Source organism: Callithrix jacchus, chromosome 21 (assembly GCF_049354715.1).
Source record: "Callithrix jacchus isolate 240 chromosome 21, calJac240_pri, whole genome shotgun sequence".
Taxonomy (NCBI): Eukaryota; Metazoa; Chordata; class Mammalia; order Primates; family Cebidae; genus Callithrix; species Callithrix jacchus.
In genome coordinates, this window is record NC_133522.1 from 49,005,551 (window position 1) to 49,012,150 (window position 6,600).

At 53.3% G+C, this 6,600-nt stretch overlaps 1 long non-coding RNA gene across 1 annotated transcript; it reads left to right on the forward strand.

Moving 5' to 3' along the window:
- Positions 1-560: 560 nt before the first annotated feature.
- Positions 561-1,061, forward strand: LOC128930369 (uncharacterized). Its single transcript, XR_008478330.2, has 2 exons — positions 561-625; positions 786-1,061. It is a non-coding gene; the product is annotated as an uncharacterized LOC128930369 (long non-coding RNA).
- The last annotated feature ends 5,539 nt before the right edge of the window (positions 1,062-6,600 follow it).

Genomic DNA, 6,600 nt, shown 5'->3' on the forward strand with positions numbered 1-6,600 from the left:
TCACCATGGGCTAACAGCACAGAACGATCTTACAGGTTCTAGAAACCTGGGTGTCCCCCAACCCAGGGCTTTGACTGGAGAATGGAGCACCTGCTTTTTCTAGAGTGAATTCTTCTAGCAGCTGTGCGACCTCCACCAGTAATTCGTCTCCTATTCCCAGAAGGTGCCAGGCACGAGGAGACGGTGGGCTTCCTGCCGATCCAGGCCCACACCTGGGGCTAAGATGAGGCCTTCTCTGCGAGTGGGAGCCAGGCCTCCGGTGAGGGGGGCAGCCTGGGCCCTCCCAGCACTGTAGAGGAGAGGGCAGAAGGGCGGCCCCCAGCCTGGAAGGACACCCCCTAGGCGGGCTTCTAGCCCCAGATGATCACCACGCAGAAAGCACCCCGTTTCTCAGGGCTTCTCACGCACAGAGTGACCCTGTGTTGAAACTCGTGTGTCTATGAAATAAGACCAGGATTGAGCATCAGATGAGATTGCTTAGGTGGAAAAGGTCGGGAAAGAGGGCGTGAGCTTGGTGCTGCGCTGGTGAATGATCAACCTGTCCAGAAGCACTGTGGGTCACACGGGCTGGGCGAGCAAAGCCAGAGGCTTTTCCAGATCCCCTCCGGCTGGGTCCCCGTGGAGGGTGAGTGGGTGGGAGGGGCGGGGAGGCCCTTCACGAGAGGGGCTTGGCCAGGCCGCAGATCCAGCAGCTGGTGGATAACTTGGTTATCTCTTCTCTCTCTCGCTCTCTTTTCTTCTGTTTAACATTTTTCTAACACTTTTCTGTTTGCTTTACGTGGCAGCCCGGCGCGGTGGCTCACGCTTGTAATCCCAGGGAGGCCGAGGCGGCAGATCACTTGAGGTTGGGAGTTTGAGAACAGCCTGACCAACATAGAGAAAACCCTCTACTAAAAAAAGAATACAAAATTCGCCATGGTGTGTGCCTGTAATCCAAGCTACTTGGGAGGCTGAGGCAGGAGGTTGCAGTGAGCTGAGATCTCACCACTGCACTCCAGCCTGGGCAACAACAGCAAAACTCTTTCTCAAAAATAAAAAATAAAAAGAACTTTTTGTTTTAATTATTTGTTTATTTTTCTGTGGCAAAACATGCATAAGAGAAAATTTACCCATTTCAAGCATTTTTAGGTGTGCGGTTCAGTGGCACGAAGCGGATCCACACTGCTGACAGTCATCACCACCATCCATCTCCAGAACGTCCCATCCTCCCAAACTGAAAGCCTTCCCCACTGAACGCTCCCTCCCACGCCCCTCAGGCCCCAGCCTGCACCATCCCACCCTGTCACTATGAACCAGACTGCTCTATGGACCCCACACAAGTGGAACCACACGGTGTCTGTCCCAGGCGCCTGGCTTGTTTCACTCAGCGTCATGTCCTCAGGGCTCATGCGTCCTGTGGTGTCTGTCGGGCCGTGTCCTTGCTTTCTGAGACTGGCTCCCCTTTCCCATGCATAGACCATCTTTCGCTTGCTCACGCCTCTGTCCGTGGGTTTGCGAGTGGCTTCCATCTCTTGGCTGTTGTGAGCAAGCCTGCTGTGAACACGGGCGTAAAACATCTCTTTGAATCTCTGCTTTCAATTCCTTTGGATATATGCCCAGAGGTGAAATTGCTGGATCACCTGGTAATTTGATGCTTAATTTTGCTTTTTTTGAGGAGCTGCCATACTTGATGGTTTTTTGAAGGCTCAGGGTTTCTGTGAGAGTTTCCCTCCTATTTTTTATAAGAGTGTCACAGAACTAATTTTGATGAAAAATTCTCACTCTCTGTCTTCTCATTCTGGGGGAATAAGTTAGTGTGGTTTGAACATGATGTAACTGCATACCAACCCAGCTACGAAACTGGGCACTGTGCCCCGGCAGAGGCTCAGAAGTTGTCCTAGCTTGTTAGGGAGGGTGTGTTTCCATGATATGCTATCAGTGGGTCCTTTTAAAAGGGGGCGTGTTGTGTTGCTGTTTAGAATTGACCAGATGTGGTAAGAACAGTTGATTTTACTATAATTTTAGATTCTTCACAGGCATCGCCCTCCGTAACTGCCTTGCTCCCTCCTGTTACACCACTGAGCGTAACTGTAATACCTGGGACTATAATGCTGACACAACGGCCAAGCTACAAACGGCTCCAGGCCCAGACAGTTTCACAGGTGATTCCACCACACTGTTAAGGAACAGATAATATTTAAATGGATGCAAAGCATAAATAAGGAAAGACAATTTCCAAATTCTCTTTATGAAACTACCATAAGAGTGATACCAACACCCAATGCGACAAGCATAAGCCACTCTTACGAATGAACACCAATACAAAACCGTGGGAGCCATGACCTAGGAGACTTGAAGATGGTTTCATATTAGGAATGTCTTAAAATAGATCTCCATACTCATAGAGCCTATAAAGTTGCAGTAGTTGGGACATGGACACACTAGTCAGACAGCAAAGAAATTAGGCAGAAGAATCAGAAATGGATCCAAAACACTCAGGTAGTGAGGACGCAGGGGAGGCGGCGTCGGGTACTGAGGACACAGGAGAGACGGTATCAGGTAGTGAGGACACAGGAGAGACGGTATCAGGTAGTGAGGACGCAGGGGAGGTGGCGTTGGGTAGTGAGGACGCAGGGGAGGTGGCGTCGGGTAGTGAGGACATAGGAGAGATGGTATCAGGTAGTGAGGACGCAGGGGAGGCGGTATCAGGTAGTGAGGACTCAGGGGAGGCGGCGTCGGGTAGTGAGGACATAGGAGAGATGGTATCAGGTAGTGAGGACGCAGGGGAGGCGGTATCAGGTAGTGAGGACTCAGGGGAGGCGGCGTCGGGTAGTGAGGACATAGGAGAGATGGTATCAGGTAGTGAGGACGCAGGGGAGGCGGTATCAGGTAGTGAGGACGCAGGAGAGGCAGCGTCGGGTAATGAGGACGCAGGGGAGGTGGCGTTGGGTAGTGAGGACGCAGGGGAGGCGGCATCGGGTAGTGAGGACACAGGAGAGGCGGTATCGGGTAGTGAGGACGCAGGGGAGGCGGCATCAGGTAGTGAGGACACAGGAGAGGCGGTATCAGGTAGTGAGGACGCAGGGGAGGCGGCATCAGGTAGTGAGGACACAGGAGAGGCGGTATCAGGTAGTGAGGACACAGGAGAGGCAGCGTCGGGTAGTGAGGACACAGGGGAGGCGGCATCGGGTAGTGAGGACACAGGGGAGGCGGCATCGGGTAGTGAGGACACAGGAGAGGCGGTATCGGGTAGTGAGGACGCAGGGGAGGCGGCATCAGGTAGTGAGGACGCAGGAGAGGCGGTATCAGGTAGTGAGGACGCAGGGGAGGCGGCATCAGGTAGTGAGGACACAGGAGAGGCGGTATCAGGTAGTGAGGACACAGGAGAGGCAGCGTCGGGTAGTGAGGACACAGGAGAGGCGGTATCGGGTAGTGAGGACACAGGGGAGGCGGCATCGGGTAGTGAGGACACAGGGGAGGCGGTATCGGGTAGTGAGGACGCAGGGGAGGCGGCATCGGGTAGTGAGGACACAGGAGAGGCGGTATCGGGTAGTGAGGACACAGGGGAGGCGGCATCGGGTAGTGAGGACACAGGAGAGGCGGTATCGGGTAGTGAGGACGCAGGGGAGGCGGCATCAGGTAGTGAGGACACAGGAGAGGCGGTATCAGGTAGTGAGGACACAGGAGAGGCGGTATCAGGTAGTGAGGACACAGGAGAGGCGGTATCAGGTAGTGAGGACACAGGAGAGGCAGCGTCGGGTAGTGAGGACACAGGGGAGGCGGTATCAGGTAGTGAGGACACAGGAGAGGCAGCGTCGGGTAGTGAGGACACAGGAGAGGCGGTATCAGGTAGTGAGGACACAGGAGAGGCGGCATCAGGTAGTGAGGACACAGGAGAGGCGGTATCAGGTAGTGAGGACACAGGAGAGGCAGCGTCGGGTAGTGAGGACACAGGGGAGGCGGCATCGGGTAGTGAGGACATAGGAGAGACGGTATCAGGTAGTGAGGACACAGGAGAGGCAGCGTCGGGTAGTGAGGACACAGGAGAGGCAGCGTCGGGTAGTGAGGACGCAGGGGAGGCGGCATCAGGTAGTGAGGACACAGGAGAGGCGGTATCAGGTAGTGAGGACACAGGAGAGGCAGCGTCGGGTAGTGAGGACACAGGGGAGGCGGCATCGGGTAGTGAGGACATAGGAGAGACGGTATCAGGTAGTGAGGACGCAGGGGAGGCGGCATCGGGTAGTGAGGACGCAGGAGAGGTGGTATCAGGAGAGGTGATATTGCCTCTCAGTGTGATGAATTCCAGTTGTTCAGAAGACCCCACCTGAACGACTGAACTGTAACTAGACTGTTTTCTAGAAAAAAATAACGTTGCATTCTTAATTCACTCCTTACGCCCTCCATATGTTACAGCTACGGCAGGTATTTTTATAAAATTGGAAACCATAAACATACTAGAAGAAAACAGAGTCATTTTCTTTACTAGTTTTAGAAGGAGGAAGATCTTCTGAAATAGGACACAAACTCAGAAGCCATAAAAAGGGACAAAAATAAATAATAATGAAACTAAAAATGTCTGCCTAGTGTAAAACACCATGATAAGCAAAGACAGGCGAGAAACGCAGCACAGTATCTGCAAGGCGGGGCACAGGAAAGGCTCTACTTGGTTCCTACATAATCCCAGCACTTTTGGAGGCCGAGGCGGGTGGATCACAAGGTCAAGAGATCGAGACCATCCTGGTCAACATGGTGAAACCCTGTCTCTACTAAAAGTACAAAAAATTAGCTGGGCACGGTGGCACGTGCCTGTAATCCCAGCTGCTCAGGAGGCTGAGACAGGAGAATTGCCTGAACCCAGGAGGCGTAGGTTGCGGTGAGCTGAGATCGTGCCATTGCACTCCAGCCTGGGTAACAAGAGCGAAACTCCTTCTCAAAAAAAAAAAAAAAGTTCTGTAAATCAGTGTAGTGAAGACCAGCAAAGTCATAGGAAATGGGCAAAGTACCAAGCAGCTGGCGAAAGGGGCGTGTGACGGCTGTCAAACATGTGGATGGATTCCTGCCCTAACGGGAAAAAAGAAAGAACGCAAGTTCACATTAGAATGTAAGACCGTTTTTAATCTATCAGATTGGCAGAGACAAAAATGTGAGAATCCTGTTGGCGAGGAGTGGGAGAGAGGCATCCTAACCGACCGCTGGTGGGAGCGACTTGCGACGCCTTCTTTGAAACAGGTACAGAAACGCACAGTGCACACACCCAGCAGCTCCACAGATACGTGCACACGAGTGCTAAGTGACATCTGCACGAGGCTATTGGCACAGCTCTATCTGCAGGTCGTCAGGCGCTGGAAGCTGCTGCAACGTGCCTGGATAAGAGCAGGTGACATAAATCACACTCCATCCAGACGGTGGGATTCGGGACAGGCAGACATTAAAAATGGGGAGGCGGCTTTACGTGCAGCAACGCACGAATCACTGCTGAAAGGAGGAAGCCAGGTGTAGCTCGCAGAGCACTCTCCGGGCTGCAGCGCCTCTGGAGAGGGTCAGGAGCGCCCCGGGCTGCCATAACCAACCACCACCAGCCACCTGGCTTAAAACCCGTCCTGTCACAGTGCTGGGGCCAGAAGTCCAAAGTCACAGTGGCGGCTGCACCACACTTTCCCTGGGGCCTCCCAGGGAGAACGCTTTGCTTCTTCCAGCTCCTGGTGGCCCCAGGTGGCCTCTGGCTTGCAGCTGTGCTACCTGGCCTCTGTCTCCATCTTCACGGGACCCTCCCTGTGTGTGTCTTCTCCCCCTCTCTTCTCTTCTAAGAGCAATTTCCTTGGATTCAGGGCTGCTCTCACTCAGGACGACCTCACTGGGAGATCCTCCGTCACCTCTGCACACATCGTTTTCAGGGGCTCACTGTGCCTCCCTGAAAGGAAGCAGCTGAGGCAAATTAATCCAAGTGGAGAGTTTATCTGGGCCAAGCCTGAAGGCTGCAACCTGGGAGCGCAGATTCCAGTTGCCCTGGGTCCACCCTCCAACCAGCAGCCGTTCCAAGTGACTTTTAAAAGAAAGGGCGGGTCAGGGAGCCGCCCATACAAAGTTGTCTATCAGGAATTCTCATTCGTTTACAGAACTAGCATTGATGAGAGATTGGCTGTGCATTGTTTTTTTAAAAAATTAATTTATTATTTTTTTTTGAGACGGAGTTTCGCTCTTGTTACCCAGGCTGGAGTGCAATGGGTCGGCTCACCGCAACCTCCGCCTCCTGGGTTCAGGCAATTCTCCTGCCTCAGCCTCCCGAGTAGCTGGGATTACAGGCATGCGCCACCATGCCCAGCTAATGTTTGTATTTTTAGTAGAGATAGGGTTTCACCCTGTTGACCAGGATGGTCTTGATCTCTTGACCTCATGATCCACCTGCCTTGGCCTCCCAAAGTGCTGGGATTATAGGCGTGAGCCACCGCGCCCGGCTGTGCATTGTTAAACTACAGGGTGTGTGTGGGTTACAGCGCCGGGAGTGGCATTACTGGGTTAATCCATAGCGACCTGTGGCAATAGCAACAGGCAGACACCAACACACGGCTCAAAGCAGGGAAGGGAGCAGGGTGTGACTGCCGCCTCGTTTTAGTGTCTCTC